This window comes from Apteryx rowi, unplaced genomic scaffold (assembly GCF_003343035.1).
Source record: "Apteryx rowi isolate R43461 unplaced genomic scaffold, aptRow1 scaffold_5, whole genome shotgun sequence".
Classification (NCBI taxonomy): Eukaryota; Metazoa; Chordata; class Aves; order Apterygiformes; family Apterygidae; genus Apteryx; species Apteryx rowi.
Window position 1 is genome coordinate 992,981 of NW_020450760.1, and position 9,209 is coordinate 1,002,189.

General features: G+C 42.5%; 1 long non-coding RNA gene across 1 annotated transcript; it reads left to right on the forward strand.

Moving 5' to 3' along the window:
• The first annotated feature begins 6 nt into the window (after nucleotides 1–6).
• On the forward strand, nucleotides 7–2,554 carry LOC112972657. Its single transcript, XR_003255742.1, has 2 exons — nucleotides 7–134; nucleotides 907–2,554. It is a non-coding gene; the product is annotated as an uncharacterized LOC112972657 (long non-coding RNA).
• The last annotated feature ends 6,655 nt before the right edge of the window (nucleotides 2,555–9,209 follow it).

Genomic DNA, 9,209 nt, shown 5'->3' on the forward strand with positions numbered 1-9,209 from the left:
ACCTGCCGCGGGGCGGCGATGGCCGGCGGCGGCGCGGGGGGTGCCTGCTGGCCGCAACCCCCTCGCCGGTGGGCGGGATGCGGGGACAGATCCTGCTGGGCTCGCAGGGAGCAGCGGGAATGTTACAGTTCTCGGTAAATAAACGTGCTTTGCTGGTTAGCGGTGCTCGGAGCAAGCTGCGCGATAGGCTGCAAGCAAGATCCGGACCTTAGGTCTCCTTCTGCCAAAGCCTCTTTGCCCTGTGGTCGGCCTTCCCTGCGCGTGCCAGCGCCCCGAGGAGGGGAGCCCGCGGGCGGCGAAGGTTTGAGGCTGCTCTCGGCAGGGCTGAGCTTAGCCCCGTCCGGCTGCGGTGTTACCCTTCGGAGCGTTAATGCCGGGGCTGTGCTTCGTTCCTTTGCTGGAGGAGGGTGGAAGCTTGTGCTGTCGAAGCACGAACTTCGCGCTTCCTATGTCCAGCGGTTACTTTGCACAATCGTTTTTTAAGTGTGCAAGGCCTTGATATGGTCATGAGCAGAACTAGTTATGAATTAAAGACTGCAAAGAAAAGTAACTTGCATATATTCAATATATAGATGGTTTGGAAACAACATCTATTTCTGTGATGTTTTGGGGTTTTTTGGGGGGAGGGAGAAAATGTGAACCTCTGTAGAACAAATGCTAGTTTTGGTGGGATTTGTAGAAACTTGGCATCTCTGGAGATCTGGCACCACAGTGATAACATTTTGTCTTTCTAAAGCACAGTTTATCTGACAAACTTTGTCTCTTACAAATATTTACTAGCTTAGCCTTGAAATCCATCCTATCATGTAGGTAATAGTTTCCTTGCTTTTAGAGACACAGGCAAGGAGAAATAGCCTTTGAACACTGCCCAATAAATGAATTGCTTGTCTGTTACTTCATCATCAGGACTACAAAATTCTCCGTGACGCCTGACCTGCAGAAGGAGAAAAGCCAATAGATCTGCAGAGAGCAACATCTTCCTGCCTCGCTCTCAAGCTAACTCCTTGCCCTGTATCAATTACAGGGATTGGGGATTTGAAGAGTACTTCCCTCTTGTGCAGACAATCGTATTTGTGAACATATTTATGCATCCATGTGCATATACGCTCAGATTCTGGGTATCCGTAGTGGTGCCGCTCTCCTCCAGCAGCAGGCAGGACCCGCTGCACTGAGAACTGGGTGGGAGTTGCCTCTATCTGATTTGCCAAGGTCAGTCACGAAGCCTGAAGGAAAGCCAGGAAAACTATCCAGATCTCCTGACTCTCTGCTTTTGCTGCTTCTTCGCCTTTTTCTTTTCAGTTGCCAGTAGAATATGTTCTTTACAATGTGCTTATAAAAAATGGTAATTGACTTATGACAGAGTCAGAAAAAGGATAAAAATAGACTTAGAGATCTATTTTGGTTGTTAACCTGACTGATGCTCTCATCCTGCGTTTGTGGGACTGCAGCTAATATCACAGTACTGAACTGCAAGCGCGTAAGCCTGGGAGTAGTTTTCAGCGTGTATAAGCAGCATGCCGTGTTCAGCAGTGGTGTCGTGTGTATGAGTTTACCTGTCCTGAGTGTTGGCAGAATTGAGAGCCGTGTCTGGGCACAGACGCTAAGTGATATTTAAATAAGCTAAGCATAATGTTATTAATGTATACTAATATTACCCTTCCACTCAGATAAGATCTAAACTATGCAGTTACAGACAGTTAGGTGAAAGTCGTAGACTTGTTGATACAGTAGGAGTTCTGCTGTTGACTTCAGTAAAGCCCCCATTTAACACTCACAGCCCAAACAAAAAGGGGCAGGGGGCAAAGAGGAAAGGCGAGTTGTGGGAAAGGAATCTTTGTTTCTTTCAGCGTTATATTTCTGATTGGCAAAGTGATTTTGAAGAAAGACCTTGAGACCACAAAGATAGCAGCTGATTTTGCTGCTCTATTGCCAATAAACAGCAACATTGATGAGTGTTGTTTTTTTCCATATAGCAGAAGCTTGCACAAGGAATGACAAATTGCGTAGTAGCTACTTTCTTTTATATCTCATTGTTGCTATATGCTCTGTTTCTCATGTTTAAACAGATGTGTTAATTTCAAAGTGTATTCACTTTCTTTGTAAAAATGCTGCCGTAGTCAAAAAATGATGGCACGAGTTTCCTATTGCTTTGTTTGCTATAAATATTCTCAATGTTATCAAGCACTGCTTAAGTTGAATTCACAAATCAGGAGGTGATTTTTCCTATCTAAAGGCTCTGAAGACTCAGAGATCTCAATCAAGTTGTGTTTTCTGCTTCTTGTGTTATCACTAGTGATAGTGACAGTGATTTTGTAAGCGGGACTTAGATGACAATGTTTGTACATTATCTAGAATAAGCTGCAGCTTACATTTTGAGCTGTATTGACTCTATAATGCTAACAGTTGTAAAAACTTGTTTTTATTAGTAAAGTTGGAGAACATGACTCAAAGATGCACAGGAAGCCGATACGCTAGTTAAGGTGCCATTTTTATGTCACTTTCTTGACCATCACTGCACGCTGAAAATAAAAGAAAACAATACGATATAAAACAACATTGTTATTGTGAAGAATTCAGATTTTTTTTTCTTTGGAACATTAAATGTCACGGCTATTCACTGTAACACTACACTGAACATACAGAGTAGACCATAAATTTAACAGCACTTGTGATCAGAGCAAAAATGATGGAACTGAGTACAATGTGCGGGAAACATAAGGAATAATTTTTAATTTATTCAAAAGCGTGGTTTTTTGAGTCTTCATTCTGCAAAAAAGGTTGCAAATGCAGAACTTACTGAGGTATTTATATTCCCCTCACCTCACTTTAGGCTGGGGACCTCAGCTGGTAGAGGCAAGTAGAGAATCAGCTAATGTAATTGTTACAGCTGCCTCTTCGTCCACTGGAGCTATGAAAATATATACCAGCTGGGAGTCTGTCCAAATATTAAATCATTTTGATTTATACAAAAATATCAGTTTAGACCGATAATTGTTAACCCAAATATGACTTCAGTGTTTCTTAAAGCCTTTACAAAACACATTTTTAAAAGCCACAGGATTATAACAAATATTATTTGTCTTACTCTGCGTGAGTTGTGTTCTGCTGCCTGGATAATCTGATACCTTGTTTTTTTCTTAGAAATTCTAAGATAATCCCATGCAGTGGAAGATCTCCAGGGCTGTTCTATCATCAGTGTTGCCTTTAAAATTAAAATAATTATTTGTATTCGTTTTTAAAATTTTAACTTTCAAAGAATACAATCTTAACAGTATTTCATAATAGGAAAGAGAAATGTGTGATTTTGAAAATGGTGCATGACAAAACAATTGATAGAGAAGTACTGATTACTATCTGCAACCTGAATCAATAGTCTATGCTTATTTATAATTAGGAAAAGCATTCAGGCCCAAATGTAACCCACTGCAAGGCCAGGATGAAATGGTTTTTTGACAGCAGAGAAAACAACGGTGGAAAGAGAAAAAATCTTGCTCTTCAGCTCCATATCCAGTGTTGTCACACAAGCAGTGACAAGATCCGAAAGGCAGGCTAAGATCTGGTGTATGTTGGCTTCTTCCCTTGGTCTATGCATGCCCAGCACCCGAACTCCCCTTTCCATGCAGGGGAAGACCTGGTCCCTGGGGACAGCAGAATGGCCATGGCCGTGCAACCGCAGTTGCTCTGCCTTCCTCACGTCGGGGAGGGTTAGTCACTTGGCTACAAATATGGAGAAAATAGGAGCAAACGGGTGGTGGTTCCTGGATTACACGCCTCATTTAACTCCTTACCTGTAAGGCCAAGCACAGAATGCTGTGCCTGCAGACCACATGGCATGGTGCATGGCATGCAAACTTTCACGATGGGTTCACTGCCATGTGCATAAACTGCACTGTTTCCATGGGAGTTTGAGGCAAACAGGGCATAGACTTTGGTACAGAATCTTGCTGCTCAGGGTAGAGCCAGGTGTGAGTAATTGTTCTTATGGGTTGGGCACAAGGTCAGCACTGAGTAAATCTAAAATGTCTCCTTAGCTTTCCATAAACCTGACCCCTTGCGGGTTGTAAAGGGAACACAAAAGGGCAAGCAGCCAGTTTGGAGTGTTACTAGCTCTCAATTTGACTTAGTAAGTTTAAAACTACAGTAGGTGTTTTATAACAAGCCTCTTCCATTCCTGCTACTGCATGACCCCAACAGGGCTGTATCTTAAATGTAACTCCTTTCAGATGCTTTGCCATCTGAGTCAGGCATGTTACTGTTCCTCCTACACTGTTTCCTGTGTGGTTAATACTGAATCAAGGACTCCATTCACAATGATGGGAAAAGAATAGATGACTCTAATACATGTGATGTTTTGAAGTGCAAATTAATAATTGGTGTGCCTGAGCATTAGTAGGAAGTAATTGTTTTGTAGCAATGAGAGAAATTCCAGGCTTTTTGGGCACAGGTTATCTAAAATTGGTGTTGCCCACGCGTGTTCGAAAAGGAACATCTAAAATTGTAGATGGGCTAATGCAAGGCATGCAGCTGAGCTGAAATTCCCAGGGCCCACAATAAGCCCCAAGTGCTCAGTTTTGCCTGGAGAAACTTGCCAAGAAGTTGAAAGACAGAGCTTCCTCCTCAGTCTGCAAGTCAGGAGTACCAGCATCCAACCAGCAGATCGTGCCTGTAATAGCTCTTTGCCACTTTGCACCATTGCAAGAATTAACGGTCAGTTGAGCCTCTCAGCTGGCATCCCTGTTGATTATACCCTTCACTGCTGCTGTCTATTAAGAATTCTTTGTTCCCCAAGGACCTCTAAGTGTGTCTATGCAGATGGTTAATTGTACACCCAAGCCAGCTTTTAAGTCTGGACTGTTTCTACAAGAGCATGTGTGGAAGTGCAAATCTGTCTGAGCTCTGATGCTCTCTGCAGGCACCTCAGATGCAGAACCAAGCTCTTGCTTCTGTGATCAGCACAGATTCGGCAGAACCAAGCACTAAGGTGCTTCTGTGTAGATTTCCCTGAATTAACTTGTGTTTGATTTAGATCATATCTTTCAGGAAAAAAACACTCATGTTGGCTTAAAAATTGCTAGTGACAAAGAATCCACTAGCAGTCTAGTATGATTATTTACCCTTACCATTAGAAAATTTACTTCTATTCTGAATATAGCTAATATCAGCTTCTAGCTATGGGATCTTTCTATACCTTTGCCTACTGGATGATCAAACTTTTACTCCCAGGTGGAACTCAGCTCACCCCACAGCTCACCCCATAGCCATCTCTTTAAGAGACTGAAGAGATTTAAATCCTGGGGTCTGTCATCCTATTCAAATCTTTAAGCATTAGTTTGCATATTTTTTCTGATTCCTCTCCACTTCATTAATCAGTTTGTGCTGTGGATAGCAGAAATGAACATGGTATTCCAGCTGTAGTAATGCAAAACCCAAATACAGACATGATATAACTTATTTTGCTGTTGCCACAAAGAACCCCTTTAGCCCTTTCAGATATGGTAACACTCTGGAAACTTATATTCAGCTGCCCTTGTTCACATGCCCTTTTCAATGTCTCTGACCCTTCTCCTCCAGACACATAGAGCGTCCCATCTTGAAAGTATGCATCATTTTTGTACAAGTGTGATTTCAACTTTGGTCATATTAAAACATGTATTGTTCACCTGAGCCCAGTTTTGCAAACAATTTTGCTCCGCACTAGTGACACATCTTTTAATTCCACCTCTTCTCTCCATCTTGGTGTTATCTGCAAACCTTATCAGTAATCAGTTTTTTCCCTTTAAGGTCCTTGATAAAAATATTGAATGGTTCAGATCAAGAACCAATTGTGGTGGGTTACAGGACCATACTGTGTTTTTCTACAGATAAGAAACTGTTGATAAGAAGTTGTCACCTTGAAAAAGCACACAAGGCACCCAGCTCTCTGCCTTGCCCCTCTGCTGCAGGTTGCCGTGCCTGTGGTACAGAGGGCAACAAGAGGGTGTGCGTCTGAGCCTTGGTCACGCTAGGGCTGAGTTGAAGATGCAAGTCGCTTTATGTCCCTCAGCTACCTCTCCTGTAGACCAATATCCTCCAGCAGAGGACAACTGCAGACAGTAATGTCTTAAACCAGGTGAATCTGGCTGTGGGGAGCTAAAAATGGGATCTTGCCTGGTTGTCTGTCCCAGCCCTCTGCTACAAATAACTTGGGTAGTAAAGGATCAAATGGCCTCAATATCTGTGCTTCAGCATCTCCACCCCAAAGCTGGGAGGCTCAGTTTAAACCACTGCTGAAGATGGGTTTGTGCTCCTATGCCAGTCTTGTGAATTGGCGTGGATCAGCCGAGCCACAGTTTCAACATCTGAGAATCTTTTGTCCTTCTGGTAGGTGCTAACCAGCCCTCCCAGGGTGGGACATGGCTGGAGGAAAAAGAAACAACTCACTAAAAAAACAACTGATGGCAGGGGTCTGCCAGTGAGAAAAGGGAAGGGGTGCAAGGATTAACTATTCAGAAAAAGACTGGAGGGGGCAGTGAGCCGAACATCCCCAGCAGGCAGCCAGGGAGCCACGGCTGCTGCCCCACGGTGCCCTGCCTGAGGGAGGAGGAGGTCTGTGTGGGTGCCGGTGCTCCCAGCACCCTTCTGGGAACACCTCGGCTCGGTGGTGTTCCCCATTCGCAGTGATGTTTTAAGGACCATTAGTTAGACAGCTGTTTTGTACATCACATTGGGTTCATATTGTTCTAGTTTCTTAACTGTGTTCTGCTGCAACAAGCTAAAAGCCTTAAAAAAGTCAGTATTTCACATCAACTTTGTTACCTTTATCACTCGATCCTGCAATCTCCTCAGTAAGAGATAGCAAGTCAGTTTGAAAGGGTCTCTTCCTATAAACTCCTGTTGATTGGCATTAATTATATTTCCCTCCCTTAATTCTTTGTTAATCTAGATCCATGTGAGTCATTCCATTATATTGCTGGAACTCATGTCAGAGAGAGAGGCCTATAAATACTTAAATCTTTCTATCTATCTTTCTCAAAAACTTACACAACACTTGCTTTCCTCTGGAACTTCCCCTCTATCCAGAAAGTTGCTGGCAATCATGCACGGCTTTCGCACAGCCATTACGCCTTAGAGAGTTCAGTCTCGAGAGTCATGGTGCCAAAGGCAGACACATTGTATGTTCTTCTGAAGCAAGGGTCTTTTAGAAGAACAATTTGACCCTGCAGTTATAAACAATGCTTCCAAAAGCATGGGAAGAAAGATTTAATTTGCCTGTTTATCTTGAGTTTCTTTATCCCAATATAGTACTATGACTGCAAAAGGTCTTTTTTAAATGTGTGAATGATGAAAAGAGAAGTCTTCTGGAAGACCAACTGCAGGGATGCACAGCACAGATGGATTTTGTGTGCATTCCCCATCACGGTGCTTTATAGCACCTTTGCTCTTCTTGTTCTAAACCACCTTTTGCCTTCTTTCCTCCTCAAATGACGACGGTAACAGAGGAAATGAAGAAACAATTCTGTTGTTACTACAGATTCTGAAACTAATTGTGTAGTAACATCATCACATTTTTTTTTGATTGTTTCAGAACATCAAGGACATGACAAGTATTGTACATAACATATCTGGGCTTGTTTCGTAGGAAAAGATGAGAAGATGATTTGGAAATATCTGAGAGAAGGTCAACAGCTTCAAATCAAATTAGAAAAATATCAAATTAATGTGGTTGCCACAGTCTTGATTAGAATTCATATCACACAAGAATGTAAAAACACTTTTGGAGAGAGAGAGGATGTTTTATTATCTAAGCACAATGCTGTTTTCAAGCTGCATAGAAAGAAAGAACAAAATGTATTAGAAGGAACTTTTTAGTATCAGAATAAAAATCAGCAATTGAAAATTAGGACTATCATCATTTCAAGCAAATGTGAATAATAAGTTCAAATTCTACACTCATTTTCTGTATTCATTTGCATCTGTATTTCTCTGAGTAGACATCTGAAGCTGGTGGAAGGCCAGATTCTTCCTTATTACCACTGCCAGGAGACTGGCAGTAGTTCCCCGAGGTGTAAACCAGGGCATAGCGCTGCCCTAGCCGGAGTGACGTGCCTGGAGCTCGGGGTTTGGAGGAACGGGACATCTGCCCAAAATAGTCAGGGCGCAGGCTCCGATTAGTCCTAGCTGAGAATGCCAGTCACCGCTTGCTAGCTTTTTTTTTTTTTACTGATGACAACATTTTGGGATTAGGTCTGTGATCTGTATGAATCACATCATTAGCTTTATAGGACTTGCTCAAAGTGCTCGGTGCTATATTAACTCAAGAGATAAATAGTGTATTTTGGCAGGGAGGTCCACACGCATTACAGGTATTCTTGGTGAGAATTTAGCCCCTGGCCCAGAGCATAGAGGAGTTTTCTTATTCTCTATATATCACGGACTTTCTCTCTGCAATTCTTGTATTGATTTTCTTTTTGCGTATTATATAGCATCACATGATTTACAGGCAAACAGCTTAATACCAATACATGACGTTAATTAACATTCATTGCTTTTCTTCCCTTCCCTTTTGCCCTTCCCTTTTTTAGCCTGCAACTTCTCCTGGCCGTGTTTGACCAAAGTCTCCTTTTCACCATTCATAAAAATACCTGTCTCTTAGGAGTGGCCACAGCCACAGGCTGCTGGGCGCAGGGAGAGCGGGGAAATGCCCAGAGAAGCTGCAGCAAACGAAGGAAGACCATGTTTCCCTGTGAGTGCTGCTTAAAGAGGGGCTAGCACACCCCTCCCCTGTCCTCAGCTAATTCCCACTTTGCCACCCCACTCCTCCTTTCCCTGGCTCTTTGCTGCTCTGGCAGTGGAGCAATAGGTCTTGCTGGCAGGATTTACCCTTACAAATATAGGATCCCTTAGAGCCAATAAATATTTCCCGTCATTGCCTAAGATTGCCAACAGTAACATTCCCTTACCCGTTTATAGGAGACTCTGAATATAGCATTGGTACTATTAAAACCTTTAACGTTTCTGCCACTAATGTTTTCTGCCTATAAAAGTTTTCGTATTTTCTGCTGTTTCTGTTTTTACTTTCTTCTGTGGCTACTGAAGCTTGACCTGCCAGAACTTCGAAGACTTAGCCTTAAAAAAATTTTTTTTTAAACTTTCACAATAATTCCAGATTTTCAAAATGAATTTGAGAAGCAAAATAGTATTGAAGAGAAATTTAGGGGTGTGACTTTTAA